This window comes from Ambystoma mexicanum, chromosome 5q (assembly GCF_040938575.1).
Source record: "Ambystoma mexicanum isolate Mex_15411 chromosome 5q, UKY_AmexF1_1, whole genome shotgun sequence".
Taxonomy (NCBI): domain Eukaryota; kingdom Metazoa; phylum Chordata; class Amphibia; order Caudata; family Ambystomatidae; genus Ambystoma; species Ambystoma mexicanum.
The window spans coordinates 1,315,403,059-1,315,430,583 of record NC_090933.1 but is presented as its reverse complement, the minus strand read 5'-3'; the positions used below and the strand labels follow the sequence as shown (position 1 = coordinate 1,315,430,583).

Sequence of the window (27,525 nt, the reverse complement as noted above, 5' to 3'; positions counted from 1 at the left end):
GCAACTCCGGCGGCAGCCATACCAGTTTTACAGGCATAGCTACCGCCAGGTTTGTAATGAGACCCCACTGTTTCAATAGTACCCAAAGGGGGTGCTTTGTTTTAAAATGTAAGTAAATTGTGATATATTCAGCAACAATGGTCAAAATTACTAACTGCATAGTTAAATAACTCATCAAACTGGTCCACATTGGCCAAAATGGGTCATTTTGACTGGCCCACATTAGCATTTTACATTTTTGGTACAGCCATTGCCTTATAGGCCAGTCTGAGCATGGCGGCTCATCCATAATGGTGAGGGGGCGCCCACCCAGTGGCCCCTAACCCATTATGGAGGAACTAAGGAGCCAGCCCAGTGAAACAGTGAGCACTCACGCAGCTGCTTTTTCCAGCTGATGGAGTGCTCCTGGGCTGGCTGAACTGTCAAAGGGAAACACTGTTTCCCTTTGACAGTTCAGTTCAATTCCCCAGCCGCACATGCTCACTGAGCCATGCAAGTACTGGGGCGTTTTGCTTCGCCAGCATTGCATGCTCATTGGAAATGCTGGCTGGGGCACTGCATGTACGTATGTCCGAGGGGGAGCTGCTGCGCCTCCTCGCACATACGGACAGAGCAGCCTGGAGCAGGGCGTTTCAGCACCCACACGCAGGCCAATGCAGAAGGTACGTTTATGTTCATTGTTTCTATTTAAACATGTGTATGGATGCGTGTATGCTTATGTTACGAGTGAGTGTATGGTGATGGATGCTCGTGTGAATGATAGAGTGATTGCTGTATGAATGTGCAGCGCCTTGCATACAGACATAATCATGTTGATTGTGTAAGGCCCAGAGGGGCCCAGGGGACAGGGATGGTATCTTTTTACTGGACATCTACCATAGATGTCCAGTAAAAAATGTAATGCCTGCCCTTGGGCCCCCCAGCACCAATTGCAAACTGTTTGGCTATTTACCCATTTACAATGCAACATTTTAACCCATTATTTTAAAAAAAATCCCGGGAACCCCCCCGAGCCCCAGTTTATTGGCTCAGGGTCCCTCACTATGCTTGGTTGCTATGGCATTTTTGGGGGAAATAGTTATGCCGCACCACTTAAAAAAATCACCAGCCGCCACTGGCCCACAGACTGTGTTGGGAACGGGATGGGGGAACCCAGGGACTATGGTGGGAGCACAATGGGTGGGAACCATGGGATAGTGGTGGGAGCAGAGTGGGGAGAGCCCAGGGTGTGTGATGGGGTGGGGAGAGACCAGGGACTGGGTAGGAGTGGGATGAGGGAGCCCAGCGACTGTGATGGGAGCAGGTGACGGCGCGCAATACATACTGTCCATTTAGCATTTCTGGGAGGTCCCGATCTGCCCAGATTTTGCTCAGGGGGGCCTCGGCCAAAAAAGTATGAAGACCACTGGCCTAGACAGTAGCTAGGATGATATGTCTGTTATTCATTCTCATCTTTATATCTTCCCTTTGATTTTGTTATCCTTTATGATGGTACTTTGTCTGCTATCTGGTGAGTAATATGTATTACATGGTGTCTAATTGAAATGTTATTTGAAGTTTTATCTCATTCATATATTCTTTTTAAAAGTATGCTTAGTATTGTATTGCTTGATTTCTGCTTTTGTAATATGTGTAAAAGTTTGATTGAACTAATCTACGCACAAAAATAACACAGAAAAATAGAGTGCCTATATACAAATTAATGCTAAACAAAGGTTGGTAGGGGGAACAAGGTTCCAAAAGTAATAAAATGATGAACATTCCCTACAACAAAGTTACGCAAACTGACAGAGGAAAAAAATGAATGAAAAAAACAAGATAAACCACTAGTAGGTTCTTTACCTAGGTAACTAGATTACAAAACCAAATGACTTAATTTGAGTTAATTCATTCTCAAAACATCTGTCAAGTAGTTGCAGACATAGCATGAATCAAATTGATTTGATCGTAGATGAACAAAAGTGGCACTGCACTTAGTCACAATAAACTGATTGTAATGCTTAAGGTCAATGCCATATACGCCAAAGGAGAATGAGGCTTACAAACATTTGCATAGTAATTAAGGCGTAACCAGAATGCACATTAGTGTTTCGGCACATATGATGATTTTATGCCACCTTCTTCAGGACCGACAAACCACTAAAGGACCCTAAAGAATATAATAAAACAATCTCAGTATAGTTTGAGAGTGTCATGCACACAGAGGAAATGTATACAAAGTGGCACATGCAACCAAAACAAAGGGAATAAATAACCACAAAACCGGGAGCGTATTTGAGTGTCACCACCACCATATTGACCCTATCCACTCTAGCATCATGCTGGAGTTCAAAAGAAAGAGTGTTAAGATGGATTTCTGAACTCTATCCTGGAGGAGCAGAGGTTCAGAAGGCCAGCCTAGTTTCTTGGAACAGGGTAACCTCTGGACAAGCCAGACCAATCAGGGTAGCTATGGCAGGCGGTCAAGACTAAGGGCCTCATTCCGATCTGGGCGGTAAGGGGTTAACGGCACTGGTAATGGTGCTGGCATCGTTAACCCCTTACCGCCCTATTACAGGTCTGCACGCGGGACCCGCAAAGAACGCCTGGTAAAACCAGGTGCCCTTAGCAGGTCCTGCTAGCAGACCAGGGAGCTAACAACGGGCCCCTTATTAACAGGCCCATTGTTAGCTCCCTCCCCATTCCCATTGAGCCCTATGGGGGCTCGAATGGGAATGGGGATGGGTTCCCTGAATGGGGAAATACCGGTCCTCCAAGGTTGGAATAGCCCAGTATTTCCCCATTCAGGGAACCCGGACCCGGTATGCGGTATGGGGCTAGCCATGGTGCAAATAGCACCATGGCTACCTCCAACCTCGGAATGACCCCCTTTTCTCAGGAGGGGTGTGGGTGACTGAAGGACCTCAATGAGCACACAGAGCAAGGACACTTACAAATTATTCCAGACAGATGTTATATCAAAAATATATACACATTACAAGGCCTTTGTAACATAGACCATAGCAAAAGAATCACAGTAACACTAAGTAAACCAAAACATCACTATCAATACAATGTATATACAAGACCATTGTGGTCCAAAGGGTTAAATGCACAAAATATGTCAACAACCTAGATGGGAAGGAAACAGGCAGTGCAGATAATCTTTAGGCCCAATTCGACATCGCAAATACACCTAACTAAGAGGCAGTCCAACTCCTAAGAAGAGAGGAGCCTTGTGCTCAATAGTACATGCCTCCAAAGGGCAGAATAGGATCTCTTCAGGGGTCTCTAGCAGCTCAGGAAGGTGGATGAGGCGATGCAGAAAAAGTTCCCACTATTCAAGAAGGACCTCCACTTGAAGGCAGAGGCAGTTCAAGAGTTCGGGATGGAGTCACTATTTCGCAATAGCAGTGTAAAGGAGAGGGGTCTCAGGGGCCACTCGTGCATAAAAATGGGCTCTTGCTCTAGGGGCCACTGGTTGGGGTATTGAGTACTCACTGGTCCCCGAGGCAAGCGGACCCAAACTTCAGCAGGTCAGTCCACTTCGCTTGCAGGTTCGAATGCGGCAAAAAGGCCATCTCGGCACCTTTTAGTTCCTGGGATACAGCGATGATTCCCAAGCGGGACAGTGGTGATTTCTCCTCTCCGGGTGGATGAATCGACCCAGTTTCACTGCAGCAGGCTTCAGGGGCAAGAGGGTCACAAATGCAGCGGACTTGCAAAGGACGTTGCCGTGGCAGGGCAACACGGTAACCGTGTTTACTCGGGTCCTGGCGCACTCGTCTCACTTCAGACCTGGGAACGCCAAGTGTACGAAATTCGATGTGAGTGTGCCGGGGACACAGAGCTAGCAGTATAAAACGTTTCGAGGGCCTCCTCAAAACGGCAGAGGTGACAGAGCAAAGCAACTGGGTAAGCTGGTCAGTCCACTGGTTGGCCCAGGAACACTTCCGAGAAAGCTTACTTGCAGAGTTTGATGAAGATGCCGAGAAAAGTTGGTCCCACTGTTCCAATGGGTCGAAGCATCTTCTCAGACCTTCTAGGACGACCAGATGCAGAGGGGTCCCAAGGGACGACAGCAGACTCAGGATGCCAAACCTTCCAGTGGGTCACCAGCGGTTCCTCTACTCGGCATCGTGTTGCAGGATACTTGGATCCTATCCTTTGTTCAGTGAGAACTCAGGAGATCGACATGGTAGTGGTGTTTTCAGCCTTCTCTTATCCAAAGGTCCCTTCGTGCCAAAACGGAGAGGACCCAATGGGAGATCTGCTCACAAACACACACTCCATACATGGACCAATGACGGACCACGGTGGTCCCATGCATTCATGGCATTACAGACTCTCTGGCACCCAGGATGTGTATTGGAACCAGACGTTCCGGCCCACATCTTGGAGGCGCATGCAGAAGGCCTCGAAAGCATTGGAATTCGTGGGAAAGTGCATGACCAAATAAGGAGTGTCCCTGGTTGACTCGACCTGGGTAAAGTGAAGGGGCAAGATGGCCAAAGGACAGGACAAAAAACCTTGCAGCATGGCTGTTTTTGAGCCAGGCCACATATTTGTGCCAAACGCGTTTAACGCGGTCAACTTGGCAGGAAAGGGTTAAAAATCATGCAAAAATATAGCTGCCACCAGTCCTGTCCATGACACATCTGCACAGTTCATAAAAAGTCCAGCGAGAGTATCTAGGGAAATTGGAAATTAGTATAGACCCAATTGTGCTGTATGGGAAGATACATTGCACGCTTGTTACATGTTGCACAAAAGTTGCAACATGAGGAAAGGACTAAGGGAAAAAAAAAGTCTCCCAGTACTGACTGTCTTAAGGGCATGCCATTTTCCCCTTAAGAAGCGAACAAAAGCCCAGAGGAGTGCAGCTGAAGGCTGTGCTTCTCTGGCAAATTCAGTCAATGGTATCTAAACAGCAGCAAACGTTTGGGGGTTGACACATGGAGGGAGAATTACATATAATTATGAGATCTTTCCTAACACTCGCCCCTCGCAGATTAAGGACAGGGGGAACTAATCCACCCCTGGATGAGTTTCTTGTTCAGGTCAGTTAAACATTCTGGACAACCCATCAGCATTGCTATGTTGGACACCTGGCCTATGCTCAATAGTGAAGTCAAAGCCTTGCAGACTTATGGACCACCGAGGCAACTTTGGATTCTCTCCCTTCATGTTCATTAGCCACTTTAAGGGCTTATGGTCAGTTTGCACAGTGAAGTGGGTCCAACGTCGGCCGTCCAAGGTGAGGGGACGGACTGGGAGGGTGGGGAAATGTGGGTGTCGGGCAACGGGCTCCGGCGCCGCCTGCGCTACTGTCGCCTGTGAGCGCATCTACCGGAGGTGTAGTACTTCCCCACTTGCCATCAACCCCGCCTACCAGCTTGGACGGGGTTGGGGAAGCGCCACGGGAGTCTGCAAGCTCCTTTTCTCATTGCCTGACGCCTTCCAATCAATCCGTGGTCCACATCTTGCATCATCCCCGTCCAACATCTTCAGAGGCGCTGCCAGGCGCGACTGTGTGCCTGCCGCCAGAGGCCGCGGCACAGCTGGAAGTATTGGACGAGCTGGCAAGCTCCGAGGCCTCCTCCTCTATCAGTGCTATTAAGGACTCGTCATACGGTACCCAACTAAAAGCACAATACGCCTCTACAAACCAGTGCCACCAGAAAATAAAGGCAGCACCGGCTCGCAGAAAACGCTGTGCCCACCTAAGACAAAAATCGGGCAATAAAACACAGCTGAGTCAACGACCCAGATTGCTGAATTCGTCCACCAAATCTACAAGATCTCCTTCAAAGGGGGAACTGACAATGCCTGCACTAACTCTGACTAATAACAACTTCTTTGCCAAATTCCTAACAAGGAAACCTATTGTCTCTGAGGAGCTTTCTGATGCAGAGATTTTGAAAGCAGTCCTTGAACAAGCACCATCGAGTAAAATCCTGGCTGGCCCTTCGTGTGTTGGGGGGCTTCTTGTGTCGGATCCGGCTGGAGGCCCTAAAACCTGTGCTTCGCCGACTGCTAGAGTTAGATGGCTTTTCGGCTCACTAAGTCCTGTTTCTTCGCCTTTCCAGCGGCAGTTCACCTCCATCCTTCGGTCAGAGGTGGAGAAAAGACCACTGCCTAGCTCAGGGCTGCCTTTTGGTCCTACGGCGGCTGCCCTTAACTCATCGAAACCATCATTAGCCGCTGAGACGTCTTTCACCTTCCTTCCATCTGCTGCCGCTCTGCAATCCTCAGACATTTCAACTGTGAACGGCACACTCACGGAGCTTTACGCATCACAGACCGGCAAAGAAGGAAAGGGAGAGCCGCAAATAACAGCACTGCCCTCGCCAGCATCGCCGGCACACCTGAAGTTCCCTGCTCCTTTGGCCCCACATCGGTCCCCCCCCCTTGATGAGGGATACGAGGGGTTCTCAATCGGGTGGGAATGCTGAAGTGGACTCTAGATCAAATTCTGCTTTGTCGGCTCTTGATACCAGTGCCACGCCGCCGCATGGCATAAGCTGTGCTCCACAATTTGAAGCAACCACTGGCCCAAGAACCGTTTTGCCTCCCGACCAGAGCAAAGGCCTTCGGGCTCAGCACAGCCCTCCTAGGAACCGGCGACTGAGCGAGCTACCTGGAAACATCCCTAAAGATTCGCCGGGGAAAAGGTGGATTTAATGTCAATTATGTCAGCGGTGTTAATAGCCCTTGCTCTGTTTTGCAAATTGTCCATCAACGAAACTCTAAAAGATCACACTTCCGTCTCGGCCATGATGAACAACCGTTTGATCTTTCTTGAAGGGTACATAAATGCTCTAAACAATCATGTGGAAAAATGCCCTTGGGATGCAGAGGAGTCGACGAAAGACCCTTGCCATGGAACACGGGAAAATACTTCTCTTCCCTCCGCCTCTACCCAAGCAACGATCGCCGAATCGAGTACCCAGACTCCACAGTCTTGGTTAACCATCAAACCAAAGGTTCCTACCGAAAAGTCCATGCCCGGGCCCAAAGGGTCAGGGCTTGCAAGCAACAAGAGCAAGCCAGGCGGCCAAAGTATCAATGGGGCCTTCAACAATGAGGTGATTCTCAATCTTCCCGACCTTGCGGACATCCTCGAACCTGAATGGCCGCCAAAAGTATCCCTAAACAAAGAATTCGCAATTTTTAACAGCCTGAAATTAAACCTTCTTTCAGCTACCACACAGTCCTGGTCGTGCGCCGAGGCCATGTCAAACAAAGAGGGAGGACCTTCCATCTGGATTGCGAAGCCTGCGAGCGAAGGAAGTGTTTCAAGTACCAAAACTGTTGCAGCCAGAGGTTGGCCTGCAAACCCCAAATCAGCCGGCGGGGCAAGCTCTTCAGCCTGCTCTTCTCAACCCAGGGCGGCAGAAGCTGATGTCGATGAGGAGTTACTAAATTTAAGTGTGTACACGTCGCCTGAGACCCAAGAGGAAAGTGCCTCGCATACAATTGTGGAAGCGGAGGACCCATACTTCCAGACTCTGGAAAATCATTGTAAGAAGCTCATCAGGCGGCCCACCTGGGGCCCGGCGGAAAATCGGCTGGTGGAGAATACTCATGTCACACACATACAGCCCATAGAAAGGAGGAGGTGACAGCCTACCCCCCCTCCCTGGCTCGTAACTCCACCAAAAATTGATGGGTCCATGCCACTCTGTACCGCAGGCTCTCTGACTAGACGAGTCATCCCAAAGCCTTTCATTTTGAGAAAACAAGCCCCCGCCGCCCAAGACCTAGCCCAAAGTCGGCTCACCGGATCCCTTCCATGTGAGCCAAATCTGAGAGCACATACAAGCTGGAACAACTCCCGGACAATAAAAAGTACGTAGTCTTGAACCGGGGTGTCGTGCTCAACCTATTCAAATGTGTTCCGTCGATCAGACGTCTGAGGACCGACAATATCGCCTTGGTAGAGCCTTTTCACGAGCGGAAAACAGCGACTGCATACCTTTATGTAACTTCTAACTAAAATCTCTAAATTGTGTTGCCCGTAAACCACCCGGTCAAGATCCGCCCTCACGGGCGACAAATGAGACCACCCATTCAAGCACTGGACCAAAAGAAACAGGACTCAATCATTCTGAAAGCCCTACTCGCTGCCCCACCCAGTACTTACGCAAGGTGACAACTAACCAACTATGTCTGCAAGGAAAGCCCATGGGTGAACGTGTCTACAAAGATCCACTAGGTACAGGGCGATTCCCGGCAGGTCCACTGGTCAAAATCCAGCAAACCATTACACAAACTCCAACAATGAAGGAACCTGAGCTGCAACAAATCATCAAGCAAGCTCCTCTAGCCCAACTATGGTCCTGGATTCCGAAGGCCCTTACCATCAACAGGAAGCAATGGCAATGCGCTAGGCACGCTCCGTCCCCTCTCATCATAAGATCTATGCCAATGAAGGAAGCGCTGCTGCTGGGGTCCTGGAACACAAGGGGTTTCTATCACTTGACCAAGGAGGGGGACCTAAACCTAGGGCGTTTCGATATAGTTTGTATTTAAGAGTTCAGGAATCCTGGCTGGTGGAGAAACCAACAATGGACAGATACGTAATAACTTTTGCAACAGCAAAAAAAGGGGCACTGGGCCGCCCATTCTCCGGTCTCATAACAGCTATTCGCTCCGGCAGCGGGTTGCACCTCAAGAAAACGCTGCTATCATCCACTTATTTGCTCGCAATCAAGCTTCGCTGGGACAAGCAATCCGGAGAAAATGGTCCATTAACAATCTGGACGTTAATCATCATCAACGTCTAATGGAACCCTCTAGCTATGAATGACAATACCTTTCTTTCAGCGATCGAGCAAGCCATCGACGACGCTCTTGTGGAGTCTCCGGCTGTCCACATGATCATTTGTGGCGACCTCAACGCCATATGTCACTCACACAACGAAATGAGCGTGCTTCCACCACTCTCTTCCCCGAGAGAAGAGAGAGGCAACAAGTGGCTCGCTCTTATGGCCTCAAGAGCCTTACTCAATGCAGGCGACCTCTTCCAAAGGCAGAACCAAGCCCCCACCTGGGAGAGGGGCAGCTCTTGTGCCAACATTGACCACATTTTTGTGAGCAGTCATCTTGCAGCACTAGCAACCTATTTCGGAGTAGTCAATTGCACGGCTAGCGAGCACAACTTGCTGGCTTTGAAGTGGAACTCACGTTCAGCTAGAAAATTCCTTATGCCAGCGCAAGTGGAGAGCAACAGTCAATAAAATTGCCTCAAACTATCTGTGGAAGCACTGGCAAAGATTACCCAACATTATCAAAGGGGCAGGGAAGAGAATCGCTTAAAGAACGTCAAACCACCCCCGGATTATCAACCTCTCCTGGTCCCGTATTTCTCGTCTGTTAACAAGGCCAGACGTAGTCTCAGACCTCACAGCCATGTATATTGCACGAAACTGGTGGAGAAACGTCGAGAACTGAGGAAATTGAAGCGGCTAGCGCTGGTACAGCCCTCGTTAGAATCCCAAGACCGTTTCCGTACAGCACAAACAACTTATAAGTCCTGGATCAGGCATCATCGCCTAAACCTATACCAACAGGACACGGAATCTATGTTGAAGCTTGTGTGTGGCCACCATCTGCGAGAATTTTGGGCACTTATCAGATCTACGGCCACATTCCCGGAGGAAGCTCCCTTAAACAACATTGGTGAGGAAGTCTGGACAAACTTTTTTAAGCAACTCTTCCAGGCACCTTCTGCGTCCCCTATTACAGAGGAAAACATTCAGCTGAAACCTTGGATAGATATGAGCAAAGAAGTAGCGATCTGGAAGGTTCTCCGCAGACTCAAACCCTCCACAGCGCCCGGCCCTGATGGAATTACCAATCTGGACCTTAAAAAAAATCAGCAGGAATGGTCGATGTTGATCAGTGCAATTTTCAAACGCTGCACAGAGTCCAAGTCAATCCCATCTTCTTGGACCACCTCCATCATGGTCCCCATATTCAAAAAGGGCTGCAGAGAGGAGCCAAGGAACTATCATCCCATCGCACTCTTGGACACTATTGGTAAGGTCTTTGAGGCCCTACTGCTACTCCATTTCCAGCGATGGGCAAAAAACGCCCCATGTGCCAACCCGTTCCAAACGGGATTCACCAAAAATAATGGGACGCCGACCAACATCATGTATTTGAGCGCGCTGAAGAGCAAAGTCATTGACGGGGGCCCTCGTTCTTTGTGGCCTTCATTGACCTGACTCAAGCCTTTGACCAGGTCAATAGAGAGACCCTTTGGGAAAAACTGAGCCATTGGAACTGCCCCAGCAACATAGTACAACCCATCCGCGCTCTTCTTAAAAACACCAGGCTGCGAGTGAGACATAACCAAAGTGGCTTACTTTCTGATGAAATCCCAGCTGGCAGAGGTGTTAAGCAGGGCTGTCCATTAGCCCCGGCCCTTTTTTATCACTTATATCGGCGATTTCAAGGACTCCGAATCGACCATCCGTTCCTTTCCACTGTCTATGGGCGTGCAGAAAATAACACGTTTGTTGTATGCAGATGACATGATCTTAATGGTCAAAAACAAAGATACTAGTACTGGAAAAATCAAAACGTACAAGGAACAACTGAGCTGGTATTTGGAAGCGGTTGCCCTTGAAAGAGTACTACATTTCAAATATTACACTCCCAAATAAGTGCAAGATGACCAGAGGGTTGCAACTGTAGAATCGGAATCTGTAGGAGTAGATTAGTCAGGCCAGAGGCAGTACATACAATGTTAAGGAGAGATCAGGCCGAACCCTAGGGCACGCCACACCCTGTTAATCGGGGACTCTGATATGAAATGAGGCATTTTTCCTGCTTATGTACCATTAGCCTGGAAGGATTGTAAAAAGGAGAAGGTGGAGTCCCTGATGCCGGCATCTCTTAGACCAAGGAAATTCTAATGGTCAAAGGCCGAGTCCCTGATGCAGGAATCTCTCAGACCAATGAAGAAATAATGGTCCATGCCCGAGTCCCTGATCTCTTAGACCAAAGAAGAGCTCATGGTCCACGGCCGAGTCCCTGATGCAGACATCTCCTCAACTGAGTAGGATTTAATGGTCCATGCCGAAGTTCCTGTTGCAGCCATATCTTAGCCATTGACCATTAGATCCTAATTAGTCAGAGTCCCTGATGCAGACATCTCTTAGACTAAGGAAGATCTAATGGTTAATGGCTGAGTTCCTGATGCAGGCATCGCTTAGACCAAGGAAGATCTAATGGTCAATGGCTGAACCCTGATGCAGACCTCTCGACTAAGTAGGATTTAATGGTCAATGGCCGAGTCCCTGATGCAGGCATCTCTTAGACTAAGTTGGATAGAATGGTCAATTTTGTCACAGGTAACCAAGAGAATACTAAAAGCTTTTCACATTCACTATGCTTATGCGGTTTTACATCTGTACATGTTCTCTGGCACCATATACACACGATTATTCATAAGTGGTAGGCAGTCTTGGCAAATATTCATAAACCAGTTCCCCCCCGCCATGGGACTTCACCCATTCTGCTCTGCAGGATAGGAGCAACACATGAGGTACCATTTCATGTCAGAGTTCCCCTCATAACAGTACACCAACATTAGCTTGATAAAGCTAAGTAAAAGGTAGTGCCTTGAAGAAAGAACAGTCTATACTATAGTAGCGCTATGAACCAGCAGGGCATACTTAAAATGCATTATGCTCCTAGAGGCCTATAATAGCCTTGTATTGCAAAAGTAGCTACACAGCAAGATGTGACCTTGTATGGGTAACCATTTATTATAGAAAAGCGCTTAGCAAGTTAAAACAGTGCATGCATTCATACCGGCATGCAAACTTGTTTATACATGTCGTTTTGAGAAGAGCAGTGCATGAACCTCAAATGCATTCACCTCACAGGCTGTGAAGTCAACTCCATTTTATTTTCCGTGCTAAGTGAATAAGCAGCAGGTTGCTTAGGCCAGGACAAAAACAAGTATGACGTAGAGTCCTCGACTTAGGACCTACATAGATATTTCACCAAGAGGCTTCGGAGCATCTAGCTAAGAACTGATAAGTTAGCATTGTGCTAAGAGCTGATAAATAACTTGCTAAGGACTGATAAATCATGCTAAAGAGGAGGCACCCCTCAGATTGCTTAAATACATCACAGATGAAGGGGGGGACTTACAATGTTATACAGGTTAGGGACAGAAGATGAAATTCTGCCCACCGAATGACAGCATGGTTATTCCAAGATAGAAGACTCTCTAAATACCATTGCAGCATCTATACAGGGGCTGGCTGACTTGCTGAGGCAATGCTATGCTGAGATCTGGTCAGAGGAGCAGGGGGTGCACGTCTTAAGCTGTCCCTTTCAGTCATGATTGGGATAGAATTGCAATGGGATTGTTTGACTGAATAATGTGCTCCAGATTTGGTCTTTTCGGATGATGCAGTGATATTTTGCTATGCATTTGAACATTATGATATGCATTGCTTGGTATATTACGATTTGCCATAGAATAGGTTTGACACGCCTATGCAAGCTATAACTTTAGAGGTTAAACCTTTGTGATTTGCCTTAAGAAATGCAATGCCATTTTATAAATATTGCTTCAGTGATAGAGTAAGTATTTGGACTGAAGCAGAAGGGATAAGGCTGGACAGGACTTTTGTCTCTTTGTCAATGGAACAAACAAGTTACCTGCATGGATCCAGCATGGATCTGGCATGGATTCACATGCTCATGAATATTCCCCGTCCTCAGTCTGGTCAAAATATAGTTTTGCAAAAAGTCATTTACTAATTTGTTTTATGTTGCTGTGCCTTGTGGAAAGCGCACACAAGTTCTTAAACAGGTTTTGATTTTTGAAATATGAGACTTTTGAATAAAATTTGTTGAAATTGTAGTAGTCTTCCTGCATTGAAATGATAAATGTACTGTGACTAAAATGAGCAAACAGTTCAATTGTGAAAGTCTGCCACACATACAAGCGGATTGAGAAGGGGGTAGTTGGTCTTAAACTCACTGTTTGCTCTCTCTCCCTCAGAAGTCCGACCCCTCTAAAACAAAAAATTGGGACACATCCATATGATTTCATTCCGACAGTGACGCCAGGTACGTCACTGTGTTGAACCAGGAACCCAGAAACAGTGTGTCCTGCGATGGAGTCAAGCAAGACTTTGCATAGTTCACCAGAACCCCAGATCCGGCAGTAGGAGGACGTGTGGTCGACGGCGATGTCCTTCGAATTGGCCCAGATGAGCCAGTCATCCAAGTAAGGGTAGACACGACTGCCTTGTAGTCGCAAATGCAACACCACCGGCGCCAGGCACTTGGTGAAGACCCTTGGCGCCGACTTCATTCCGAAGGGAAGGGTCTTGAATTGGTAATGTTTCCCATGAACGACGAAGTGCAGAAACTTGCAGTGTTCCTTGAGGATTGGAATGTGAAAGTAAGCATTATCCAACTCCTGCGATGACAGAATGTCTCTCTCTTCGAGCTGTCCGAGGACATGCTGAAGAGTGAACATGCAGAACTTTTGGGACCTGAAGTACTTGTTTAGTCGCCAGAGGTCCAGGATGGGCCTCCAGCCCCCGGTCTTCTTTCTCATGAGGAAGTACCTTGAGTACACTCCGGAGCCTCTTTGGAACAAGCTCTATTGCGCTCTTGTTGAGCATGGCACACACCTCCAGCAGCGGCTGAGGGACCTGGTTTTCTTGCCGGGCCACAGGTGGTATTCGAGGACACTTCCATTGAAATTCCAGGGTGTGTCCGTGGGCGAGAGCGTCCAGCACCCAACGGTCAGTGGAGATGGACTCCCACACGCTGACGAAGTTTGCCAGCCGGCATCCCACCAGGGTGCAGGGGTGGGGGCCCGACGCCACGGCTGGTTCCATCCTGCTTGGATGTCGAAGGGCGGCCCTGGGGTCCCTGTCGACGATGACGTCCTCCTCCGATCTTGGAACGACCCCTGTTGGTTTCCTGGGCCATGCAGTGGGAGGGCTGGCGATAGGAAGAAGAGCTCCCGCCGAAACCTTTGGAAGATCCTTGGGACTTGCCTCCTGAGGGTCGAAAGGATGGCCGCCGCTGTTGAAGAGTGCCCATCTATGGTCTCTAGAGATTCATCTATGGCCTTCCTGAAGAGGTTGTCTCCTTTAAAGGGCATGTCCAACACCCTCGTCTGAACATCCTGACGAAAGTTGGTGGTCCTGAGCCATCCACCATGACGAAAGCAAATGCTGTTGCCCATCTGGCGGAACCCTGTGTTGGCGATGTCCGTCGCCACTGTTAGGGCATGGTTCCGACGCCACCACCATCGTGCAGAATCTCCAACGCCTCTGACCTCTTGTCATCAGGAAGGAAGTCCAGGATGGGAGGGATCTTGAACCATAGCTCTTGGTCGTAGCGTGCTATGATGGTGAGAGCATTGGTGGCCATGATGGTAGTGGCCGCAGAATAGATAACCTGTCATCCCAGGGCATCTAACTTCTTCCCCTCACTGTCCAGAGGGGTGGACGCTGCAGAGGAAGAAGTGCCAGATGACTTCTTCTTGGCTGCTACCGATACAATGGAGTCCAGCGAAGGTTGGGCCCGTAAGCACTTGGACGTAGAGTCCGACACCCTGTACTTCTTCTCAAGGGGATCCATCTTCGCTAGGGCTGTAGAAGGGTTCTTCATAAGGGACAAGTCTTCATCCCAAGTATCATCCAGAAGTGGGACGGAGAGGATGGTCTTTCTCTTCACCTCGTGGTGCTGGTTTAAGAAGCCCTCCTTCTTCTCCTCTGTAGCGAGCTGGAAGAGCTCCGAAGCTCTGGAGATCGTAGAGTGAAACGAGCAAATCTATCCGGGTCCGTCTCATCCCTCGGAGGGAGAGAGGGTGGCGATGGGTAGCAAGGAGGCGGAGGGTTCATCTTAGTCTTCTTGGCCGATAGGCATCCTTGTCTGTATCTCAGAGATCAGAGTATGCAGTGCCGAAAGAATGTCCCCCGAGAGGTCCCTAGGTGGCAGCTGAGGCAGGGGTGGCAGCTGAGGGGGAAGCGGAAAAGACAGCTGGGGCACCGGTAGGGCGCCCAGGTCCTCGTCCCCTTGCTGCTCTTCCTTGACGGTATCCTCTCCGTCGTCGCCTTTGTCAGCGCGCTCATCGTAGGGCCGGCTCCCTACGTTTTCCTCCTCCTGGATGTTTGAAGGCAGATGAGTTCTATATGGGGCGGAACACAGTCTTCCTCCTGAGAGGAAGGGATACCCTCACCTTCGGGGTTGCGCCCTGCTGAGCCGCCTTGGCGGTCTTCGCAAGAGACGCTCCCCCCCTCGATGGAAGGCTGGGCCTTCACCGGGTGTACCTGGACCTTCACAGTCAGGGCCGGCCCCTTGTCCTGTTTGGCCTTGGGCATTCCGGACACATTGTTCTGCTTGGCCTTTTCCCTAGGGAGAGGGTCCGAGCCCCGATCCCCCTTGGCCTTCTCCGGCAGGTCGGTCTAGGGCCTCTCCATGAGTTTGCCCGGATGGTCTGACTTCCTCTTGGCTGACGATCCTGAACATGGCTGGCGACTGAGGTCGCTGGAGATATCGAATGTGCCCTGGCCACCGAGGAGCCTGCCGCAACAGCGCTCCCGGGGCAGTGGACTCACAGTGCTTAGCCTTCTGTTGGACCCCGTGGGAGGAGCACCCTCAAAGGTCTTAGAAGACCGCTCAGCTTTCTTGGAACCGGGAGAGGCATGCTGCTGAGACCCACCCAGAGCAGGGGCCTTGGCCTGTAGCCACTCCTTCAACACCTATGTTGATCCTTCAGCGTACGAGGCAGCATCTCCTGGCAAAACGCACAATACTCCTCCTTGTGCACCCAGTACAGTTAGTAAAAGCACTGGGAATGCCTGTCATCCGAAAAGGCATTTCCGTTGGCTGCAGTTGGAGCAAAGCTTGAAAAGCGGGGCTGAATCCTTCTTCTCCTCTGACATGGTCCACACGGCGTAGGCCTGAAGAATCTTCTGGAATACTCCACAAAGAAACTCGATGTAATCTGCCCTTGAGGGGTGCTGAAGAATCCGAAAAACGGGTCCCTGTTAATCGGAGGGTTGATCGATGGAGCACAAGGCTCGATTGACCGAAAAATAGAGTAAAACTATTCCAAAAAACACAGTGAAGCTCGCACGCTAAACTCGATGACTCCCAAGACATGAATGTGCTGTAGAAATCTGAAGATGGCTGCCAGAGGAGGGGTTTAGGTAGAGGGCAGTCATTGGCTGTGGGCAGTATGACCCATAGTTCAGTGATTGGTTGTTAGGAGCAAGACAGTTCAGAAATCAAACTGAAACTGATTTGTTCTTTACCGAGGAATCCCAGCCTGACGACGGGGAATATTCATGAGCATGTGAATCCATGCCAGATCCCATGCTGAAGAAAGGTGATGTAAACCCAAGGTGGGGTTGGACAAGGCTTTATATGCTTGACATGCATTTGAATGCCCTTGACTAAAGACGTGATGTAGATTGATTTGATTATAGAAGAAGAAACTTGATGCTGAAGGACCTCATCACGAGTCTGGCGGTATCCCGGCAGTAATTCTGGCGGGATACCGCCAGCGCAAATAGCGGTACCGCTACTTGGTCCAGCGCTATTAGCACTGTAGCACAAGTATCGGTTCAGCGGTAAGTTCCCATTGGGTCCAATGGGATTAGGGGTGCTATTACCACCAAGCGGTAATTGCGCCAGCGGTAATAGTGCCGAAAACAGGCAGTAAGGGAAATTGTTACCTCCGGCAAAATGCTGGAGGTAAAACTCCCACTTACTGCTGAACTCATGATTGGGCCAACCCTTAAATGCGGTGGTTGGTATAGTGAAATGATAATTGATAACACTTATGTAATGCATATTATTATGCCTCTCTCCCTGAAGCCGTTCTGTTTTGTGAAAACAATCATAATCAGCCATCGTTTGTGTGCCAAAGGAAACGGACAACAGCTGTGGAGCAGGTTCTTCACAGTGTTAGTCAGCCATGCCAAACTCGGTAGCATTGTAGAAGCACTTCTGAAACACCTTCGATTGCAGACCACCAATATGCCCTCTCTCTTGTCAGATGTGAACATCCTATGTAAGTATTTCCCATATTCACTACGCTGAAATAGACCCAGGCATACATGTTTTTTTCTGGTGCCTAATAAGCAGACTGTTCTGACAAGCATTTTCTACATTCAGTGACCCAATAAGGTTTCCCACCTGTGTGCCTTCTCTGGTGGTTAATAAGTTGTTTTTTCCAAGCAAAACCTTTCCCACTATACCATAGAACTCGAGGTAGATTCTCCACGACATACCAAACGACCGACTGAGAGGGAGCCAAGATAGGAGGATCGCATTAAATACACAGACAGACCTAGAGCCAGGTTCCGGGACTTCCATTAACAGCACCCTGGCCTGCACCTCAACAACAACCCCCACCCACAGCAATACAACTCCAATCAAGGATGATGCACTTGAACCAGGATACTGACCCCACTAACCCAATCTTCCCAAAATTCTGCATACCCATCCCACACAAAATGTCACACAACCATCTCTCGCACAGCAAACCACACACACTTTACCACACTGCATCAACAACACACAAACAGCACCTACAGCACATGTGAACTTCCCCAGTTCGCTAACCACAACAAAAGCTCAGCGTACTGTGTATACCGAACTGAAGCCGCCAACGGCACACCACTTCTCCCAATCTCCTACCCCCCACCTCCCAACTAATGTACCCACCCTCCTTCTTGTTTCCAGATCCGCCAGAGCACCTGGAGACCAACTCCATTGGTGACGGTGCGCTATATAAATACTTTTAACATTAACATTCAATGCACTCATAAGGTGTCTCACCTGTATGGGTTTTCTGGTGGACAGTACAATCTCCATTTTGAGCAGCAAACCCTTTCCCACATTCAGTGCATTCATAAGCTTTCTCACCTGTACGCTTTCTCTAGTGGATAGCAAGAGCTTGCTTCTGTGTAAAACCTTTCCCACATTCAGTGCACTCATAAGGTTTCTAACCCGTATGTGTTCTCTGGTGGCTAATAAGATTTGCCTTTGTAGCAAATCCATTCCCACATTCACTGCAGGCATGGAATTTATCACCAGCGTGTGTTCTTTGGTGGCTAATAAGATTTGGCTTCTGAGCAAACCCTTTCCCACATTCAGTGCACTCATAAGGTTTCTCACCTGTATGTGTTCTGTAGTGGATAGCAAGATCTCGCTTCTGTGCAAATCCTTTCCCACATTCAGTGCACTCATAAGGTGTATCACCAGTATGTGTTCTCTGGTGGCTAATAAGATTTGGCTTCTGAGCAAACCCTTTCCCACATTCAGTGCACTCATAAGGTTTCTCACCTGTATGTGTTCTCTGGTGGCTAATAAGATATCCCTTCTGTGCAAAACCTTTCCCACATTCAGTGCACTCATAAGATTTCTCACCTGTATGATTTCTCTGGTGGCTAATAAGGTGGTGTTTCCAAGCAAAACGTTTCCCACATTCAGTGCACTCATAAGGTTTCTCGCCTGTATGTGTTCTCTGGTGGTTAATAAGGAGTTGTTTCCAAGCAAACCATTTCCCACATTCAGTGCACTCATAATGATTCTCACCTGTATGTTTTCTCTGGTGGCTAATAAGATATTGCTTTGTAGCAAATCCCTTCCCACATTCACTGCAGACATGTAATTTCTCGCCTGCATATGTTCTCTGGTGGCTAATAAGAGTTTGCTTCTGAGCAAACCCTTTCCCACATTCAGTGCACTCATAAGGTTTCTCACCTGTATGTGTTCTCTGGTGGTTAATAAGGAGTTGTTTCCAAGCAAAACCTTTCCCACATTCAGTGCACTCATAATGATTCTCACCTGTATGTGCTCTCTGGTGGATAATAAGATATCGCTTTGTAGAAAATCCTTTCCCACATTCACTGCAGACATGTAATTTTACACCTGCATGTGTTCTCTGGTGCCTAATAAGATATCCCTTCTGAGCAAACCCTTTCCCACATTCAGTACACTCATAAGGTTTCTCACCTGTATGTGTTCTCTGGTGGTTAATAAGACGTTGTTTCCAAGCAAAACCTTTCCCACATTCAGTGCAGGCATGTAATATCTCACCTGTATGTGTTGTCTGGTGGCGAATAAGATATTGCTTCTGTGCAAACTCATTCCTACATTCACTGCACTCAATGTTGCTCACCTGTATGTCTTCTCTGGAGGCTAACATCATCTCCCTTCTCAGCAAACCCTTTCCCACATTGCAGGCAGACATGTGGTTTATCGCCTGCATGCATTTGCTGGTGGCAGATAAGTGTATCATACAGATGGACGCTATTCACAAATTCAGTGCACTGATAAGGTTTTTCACCCATGTCCTCATGTGACCAATAAGGATGTTCTTGAGTTGGCAATTGTTCACACATTCTGTGCATGTGTAAAAGTTTCTTGACAGGTGCTTAATGAGACAACCCTTTTCAGTGAACCTTTTCCAAATTCAGAGCACAAATAAAAATGCTTTTCTTACTACACATAACATATTGTCATTTTGGTGCTAGATATACCTCTCCCCCAGGATTTACACAATGAACATGCTTGGTTACTGGATGCTACCATGAAGTGGTTGCATGGATGGAAGCCATCATGTATCAACAGGTTTCACAATCCCAGTTCCTGAATACTCTGAAAAGGCAACTGGACCCCAAACGTGCACACTTCTTTGATGCTTGGAAATTGCATATTCCAACAATGAAGCTTTTCACTGCATTAGTCCAGAGAATATAACAATCACTGTTGTTGAATTTCTGGGGCATCAGCCACCTATTAACATAAAAGGAGATGCACATGATTAGTTTGAACACGTTCACATTTGCAGGCATCACGTGTAACAAGAAGACTCTACTTAGTATTGATGTTAACTCCTAATAGATGGCAGAGTAGTGTTGCTCCAATAAGAAAGTTTAACGGGACAGAAGTAACATGCAGCAGGAATAGTGTGATTAATTTTTATTTAGAAAATGTTAGCATCCAAAACATTAGGAAAAAAAACAGGCTGGGTTAAAAACATGTTAAATGGATATTTTAATCATCAGGAATATGTGTATACGTTCTAACATTTTATTTATTCAGCAATGTCTACATTAGTACATCGAAGCTCCCGATTTCCATATACAAATAATAAAGGCAGGGGATTGACACTAGGTCAGCAGTTTGCCACCAATCAGACACATGTTTGACCAGTCTATTATGTAATTAATCACTGATGACTTCTTTGCATTTGGGCAAATGTGTTTTGGCCCAAACATGAATAATATATCCAACAGCCATTACTTTAGAAATGTTACCGTAATATTCACAGAAAACACACTTTGGTAACCCTTACTTCTAGTGGTGTCTTAGGAAAACAAATATACCTGCAGGCACTTGCAAATTGCTATATTTTAATAAATGCAAAAACGTATAAATCCATCAAATGGCAAAACATTACATATCCATCTAATTTACCAAATGATGAATCATATTAATGTAACAATCACAAGACAATTCACCTCTCAGTGAGAACCTAGCACCATAATAAGAAAGCACAGTACATAGTCACAGAAAAACATTGTCAACAATAATGGTATTTTCTCCATCAATTGTGAATCATATTGCAATTCCTATGACACTGATTGATGGGATTTTCTTCAGCGGCTAGATGACATCTTTAAGTGCATGGCGCCTGACATGGCTGAAGTTGATCTGCTGAAGTGTAGATCCAAAAATTATTTCACCAACTTGAGTCCCTCTTTGTCTCAACCTTTAGCCACTGGCACCCCACAAGGTCCATCACTGAGTCCTGAATGTGTGTCTCTTGAGAAATTGAGACTCGAGTTAAAATTCAAAAAAGATTACAAATCAAAGCTGAAACCAAACATCAGGACATCAAACTAAGGGACATGGAAATGAAACATGCTCTTGAAATTAAGAAATTGTCTCTTGAAAATGTTTACATCCCAGAGCCCTCCCAGGACCTTCAGAAAGACTGATGGTACCCCTTGGGCTACCTGGGCGTGTGAATGTTTGAAAAACTTAGATAGTTGGGTTAAGATAGTTGGGTTAAGGGTTACAGAGTGAGCTCCTTTGAAGGAATGAGAAATCAAGAACCTCTTAGAAGAAAGTGGGACCTTCTAGTGCCATGCCTTCTCTTTGCTTATAGAGAAGTCCCTCAAGAAGGGGTTGGCTTCAGCCCTTTTGAGCATCTCTATGGTCATCCAGTTAGAGGTCCATTGGCCCTAATCAAGGAGGGGTTCGAGAGTGCTCCTTCCCCTAAGCCAGTGATAGTCACTGACTATGTGTTAGGTCTCCGAAAGGAGAATGACACACATGATGACAGAAGCTTCTGATAACTTGAAAGGAGGTCAGGCTCTGGTGAAGCATTGGCATGACAGAAGGCCATCATGGTTGAGCTTAATCAAGACCAGCTACTTCTAGTTATGGTACCTACAAGGTAGAGGGCCTTACAGGACAAATGGATTGGACCCTTCAAGGTTGTGGGAAAACTTGGAGAGGTCTATTATTTGGTGGACTTGGGCAACCCTAAGGAGGCCCCCAGTGTCTCACACCAACCGACTAAAGGCATATGTCACTAGACCAGAACTGGGAGCTTTGCTTCTAGCCTCTGCTCAGGAGCATGAGGAGCCTCTACCTGACCTCAGGGGACAACCTTCAGGTTGCGCAGCACTGCTTGGCCGACTCTGGACTCCTCCCTGGAATCCCAGTTGACGCAGTAGAGTCTTGTGAAGGTGTGCATCGACCTCCACGTAGCAGCCTTGCAGATGTCCAGCAGGGGAACAACAGACAGGAACACCGTAGTAGCAGCGATCGCTCTGGTCGAATGGGCTCTCGGGAAACCAGGCAACTGTCGTTTTGCCAACCAGTGACAATGAGTGATGCAGCCGGAGAGCCACCTGGAAATGGAAGCCTTGGAGAGGGCCTTCCCAGTATTCACAGGGCCAAAGTTCACAAAAAGTTATGACGTCTTCCGGAAACTCTTTGTGCGTTCCACAAAGAACTTCAGCGCTCTAGGCACATCCAGCGAGTGCAAAGTACTTTCAGCCAACGACAAAGGCGTCGGAAAAAAAACACAGGTAACACCAAGGGCTCGTTGAGATGAAAGTCCGACGGCACCTTGGGCATGAAGGAGGGGTGCGTCCTCAGCACAACCTTCATGTCGTGAAAAGTCAAGTAAGGTGACTTACAGGACAGGGCATTATTCCCTCCCACTCGTCATGCAGAGGTGATGGCCATGAGGAACGCTGTCTTCCACAATAAAAGCTTCAGTGGTGCTGAATGCAAAGGCTCGCATGGAGGACCCATGAGCCTAGTCAGAACCACATTGAGTTCCCACGCCGGGGCCTTCACTGGCGGGAACAAACGGAGAAGTCCTTTGACAAACTCCTTGACCAGACAGCGTGACCACAATGATGACCATCCCGGAGCTCTGGTGTAGTGGGAGATAGATGCCAGATGAACCTTGATGGAAGCATGAGCCAGTCCCGCTTTGGCCAGCGACAGCAAATACGGCAGCACCTGCGGGGCCGTAACTTGTAGAGGGTTGATCTTCTGTGCACGGCACCAGACGGCAAACATCTTCCGCTTATGGCCGTAGCCTTTCAGTGTAGACTTAGCCCTGTCATTGGCAACCACATCGTTGCAGTCCGGCGCAAGATCGTATCCACCAAACTCTAGTGCTGCAGGAGCCAGGCCTGCAAGTTCAGCGACCCTGGGTCGTGGTGCAGAATCGGGTCTACTTTTCTGGCAAGAAGATCTGCAGCCGCTGGAAGCTTGACTTGAGGGGACGCTGACAAGTCCAGAAGGTCCGGGCACTATATCTGTCTCGGCCACCCCGGTGAGACGAGGATCATCCTGCACCGGGACCGTCTGAGTTGATTGACTAGTCGTAGAAGCAACAGCAACGGAGGGAACGCATACAGGAACAGGCCGTCATTTATCCCACAACTGGCGACAATAAGTTAATAAATAAGGGATGCAGATGATTTCAGGAGCCTGCAATACTGATCACCTGACTTGCTAACAGTTAACAAACGTGTGAAAGTGGGCATGTCACTGTCTTTGACTCAGCTTCCTTCACAATCACGAGGGCGACCGTTTCAATCACCTCATGTTGTGGCCCCTCTAGCGGGTGGGCAGGCAAGGAGAGCGAGTGTGTCTGTGATACCTCTGCACTCCATACCATCTGTTCCATTGACTCTACAGCATGCCCTCAATTCCCCTCCAGAACGCTCACTCATTCATGCCTAGAAACACAAAAACACCCACTAAAGTGCAGATCTGGTATTCTGTTTCATTCAGCCCCTCCCGATTAAGGTTTTACCATCAATCCCTTGCTCCCCAGGTGATCAGCAAAGAGGACAACCAACACTAGTTGTAGCTACCAATGTGCTTATTTAACTCACTTTTACAACTCCACTCCTCCACCCCCATAGAAAAGTGCTGAGATCCACCATACAGGTCCAATAGCGAATTACCAATTGAGTTTAATAGGACGGCACAGAGGAAAGGATTAACATAACATACTACGTGTATTTGTAGAGTGCACCCCGCTCCCCCACACACACACTGATGTATTTTGGTGTCCTAGACAGAAGGTAACAGATTTTCATTGTTACAAAACTCAGAGGCTCATTCTGTCAATCTTGGATGGATGGATGAAGGGCTGGGTGGACCTGCAGGATTCAAACTAGTGACTATGAGATCACACAACCATGGATCCTAGCAGAGAATGCACTAATCCACTGAGCCACAGACCTGGATGCTAAACCTGGATCTGGACACCAGTTTCAGGAAGAGGCAGGTATGGAGACAAGACAGGAGAGAAGGAGACATGAAGGGTACAGGAACGCAGGGTGGGAGACCGGCTATCTCAGAAGCATAGAACAACCTGTGCAGACAAAAACTACAGCAGTTATTTACCTTTTGGTGCCTGTGTTTCTTACGCTTTGCAGAGTAGGATGACACAATATTGTGTTTAGATCTAGAAATGGAAGACATTATTACATTATTAAATACTACAAATGCAAGACATCCTATAACAATATAGAATCGAAACATCCAAAGAGGAGTTTCCGTTCTCTCCCCGCCCAGGAATGCACCCTCCATCACATATACAGAAGACAGGATTAACTGGAGGTTTATGAAGAACAAGCAACGTAAATAACACTTGGCCAAAACAGATGATCACTTTCTCACTAAAAGAGTAGTGAATAGTCGCTGGTCTCTCACCCACAGCAAATTATTCCCCAATGATTCTTTAAAACATATTTCACGTTAAAAAACGTAGCATTTGAGGTCCCAGGGTGATCAAAAGGAGCCCATCCACCCAGGACAGTTGCTAGCCCAGTTGGTGCTCAGGGCAAAACGCTGCTATGCGCCCCCTGTGCTCTGCATGCGCGCCACTCCCAAACTACACCCCACAGTTAAGTAACTCCTACCCAATAACAATAAATCACTGCTATTCAAATAAAACAGGTTTTATTACATTGCGAGTCAAGAACTTTGCAAAAATGCAAAATTCTAGTGTGGGAGTTTTTTCAGTCCAAGTGCGACACTTTGATGAGTTGCTTCACTGTGCAACTAGTAGTTTTTAACATTGTTGCTGAATAAATATCCTTTAAATTGTACACAATTTGCAATACATTTGATCAACACCTCCCACCCCTCATTTGGGTACTATTCAAATAGCCTGCCACAAAAGGAATGAATTGCATTTTGCAACTATGGTCCACTTTTATATTGATATTTTATTTGTATCGCGCTCGTACCCAGGTGTTTCAGAGCACGTCAGGGGAGAACAAAAACACCACCACTCATCATCCTATGTACATCCTTAAATACATCTTCGCTGCCTTCACCACCGCTTGTAACCTGTCCGATTTCGACTGATACTCTGCCAACATATTAATAGTTGCGATAATAAAACAACAAATCCGCCATTCTGATAGTGACACCCCCTCCAATCACCCTCTCAACCGCCAAAGATTGAACCTCCCCGACCTCCAGTCGCTTCACCACTACAGCAGGACTAACCACCACATCCACCCGCTCCGCCCGCACCTTCTGAACTGCTGCAGCTGATGTTATGATTCACCTTAGTGCTCAAAACCTTACAGGCCTCCACCTGTGCAACACACCCCCTAAAATAAGCAACATGATCCCCACCACAATTACAAAACTTTGGTGTACATACAGAGACACAATCCTTAATATCATGGGGACCACCACACTTACCACACCTTCTCTCCTTCCTACAAGATCGCGCCAGGTGAGCATACTCCCGACACTTAGATCACCTAAGGGGGGCTAGGACATAAGGCTTCACCCAAAACCTCTGAAACCCCAAAAACACATGCTCCGGCACCTCACTCCCCCTAAACCGAATAGCCACAGTCGTAGAAATTATACCGCCATCAGTATCTTTCCTACCCAACCGTCACACCTCCAAAACTCCCAACTGCAACAAACTCACAATGTCCCTGTCATGCACACAAAGGAGCTACACCATAAATCACTCCCTTACACACTGCACCACTCTGTTCTGACACAGAAACAGGATGTTTCCCAAGACTTCCCAAATCCAATGCCTTGTTCCTGGTCAGCTCACCCATACCCTTAACCAACAAATGCCCTCCCCCCACTGATACCTGGACAGAGTGCACAGCACCAATCCCTTTCCAAACCTACTCTGACATCACAAAAGGGCCAACTCCATTAAGATCCTGATCGGGCTTCGCCGACTTTATGACCACCTGCCACCCCGACTCTGCCTCTATGGATTCAACCACGGCCTCACACCCACCCACACACTGCCCTCCACCCTCCGATCCACACGTGAGGATGGGGAGGATCTACTACAAAGCAGCTCCCCCCTGACATCCTCATGCGACCCCCCCTTTCTCCTCCCACCATACACTCTGCTAGAGACTGGCAACCACCACCCGCAGCCAATTTCCCTTTCCCGCCATCACCCTTGCCACTTTTCTTCCCACTTGCGCTCCCCCCTCCAGTCCTAAGGGACCCCTTGTCAGATACACCACCACCACCAACCCCTGCAGACCCCAGGGTACCCTTACTACCCAATGCATCACCCCTCCTAGGCACAGCAACCCATGCAGACCCCAGGGTACCCTTGCCTTCCAGACCCCAGGGTACCCTGGCCTCCCAATGCATCACCCTCCCATGAGCAGCAAACCCTGCAGAGATCTGGGTACTCTGGCCTCCCAATGCATCACCCTCCGAGGAGCAGCAACCCCTGCAGATCCCAGGGTACCCTTACTACCCAATGCATCACCCCTCCCAGGCGCAGCAACCCATGCAGACCCCAGGGTACCCTTGCCTTCCAGACCCCAGGGTACCCTGGCCTCCCAATGCATCATCCTCCAAGGAGCAGCAACCCCTGCAGACCCCAGGGTCCCCTTGCCTCCCATTGCATCACCCTCCCAGGAGCAACAACCCCTGCAGAGCCCACGGTACCCTCGCCTCCCAATGCATCACCCTTCCAAGCGCAGCAACCCCTGCAGAGCCCAGGGTACACTTGCCTCCGCCCTCCCTGGAGCGGGCCTTACGCCACCTTGCACCCCCAGAAACCCTTGCAGAGCCCAGGGTACCCTTGCCTCCGCCCTCCCAGGCACAGGCCTTACGCCTTCTTGCACCCCCATCCCCAGGAACCCCAGCAGACCCCAGGGTACCCTTGCCTACGCCCTCCTAGGAGCAGGCCTTTTTCGCCATCTTGCACTCCCACCCCCAGGAACCCCTGCAGACCCCAGGGTACTCTCGCATCCGCCCTCCCAGGCGCAGCAACCCCTGCAGAGGCCAGGGTACCCTGGCCTCCCAATGCATCACCCTCCCAGGCGCAGCAACCCCTGCAGAGCCCAGGGTACCCTTGCCTCCCAATGCATCACCCTCCCAGGCGCAGCAACCCCTGCAGAGCCCAGGGTACCCTTGCCTCCGCCCTCCCAGAAGCAGGCCTTACGCCATCTTGCACCCCCAGGAAACCCTGCAGAGCCCAGGGTACCCTTTCACCCCAATGCATCACCCTCCCAGGCGCAGGCCTTATGCCATCTTGCACCCCCTTTAAGTGTAGCAGATACCGGGAAGATGTGGCCCAGAGGAGGTATAACAATTACACAGTTGAGCCAAATGAAGGACTATATCACTCCGCTGGGGAGGTCCCAGCAAAACAATATGAACATGGAAGAAGGATACAACAAGATGAGCAGCAGGTGTGGAGCCTGGCAGACCCAGGAAGTTCGAACCAAGAGAGGTGCTGAAACAGAGTGGCCGGATGATCCACAGAGTCAAAGCAAAATAGCGGTGAACAGAAAGAAGTCAAAAGAATGTCACGGGAAATGCAATGACCCAATACCCTTGGATGAACCGGTAACATACCCAGACCAGCACTAAGTTAATGGAAGCTACGGGAGACCTGGTAGACCTGGTAGTGGTTTTGGGCTGTATGCAGCACATAACTGGAGTGACCTCCCTCATCCCAGTAATTGCCTC

General features: G+C 48.5%; 1 protein-coding gene across 2 annotated transcripts in view; it reads right to left on the bottom strand.

Annotated features, from left to right (window-relative positions):
* Window positions 1–27,525, bottom strand: part of LOC138498499 (zinc finger protein 850-like) — a 441,476-nt gene that overhangs the window by 391,157 nt on the left and 22,794 nt on the right. Inside the window, exons 3-4 of one of the 2 annotated variants that reach the window (XR_011278723.1) lie at window positions 23,941–24,001; window positions 19,993–20,817 (exon numbers count right to left, since the gene is read on the bottom strand). The exons of the other annotated variant lie outside the window; for it this stretch is intronic. The gene's annotated coding sequence lies outside the window, so the exon portion shown is untranslated. Of the gene's footprint in view, window positions 1–19,992; window positions 20,818–23,940; window positions 24,002–27,525 lie in introns of those variants that run through there. 2 annotated transcript variants of the gene reach the window in all.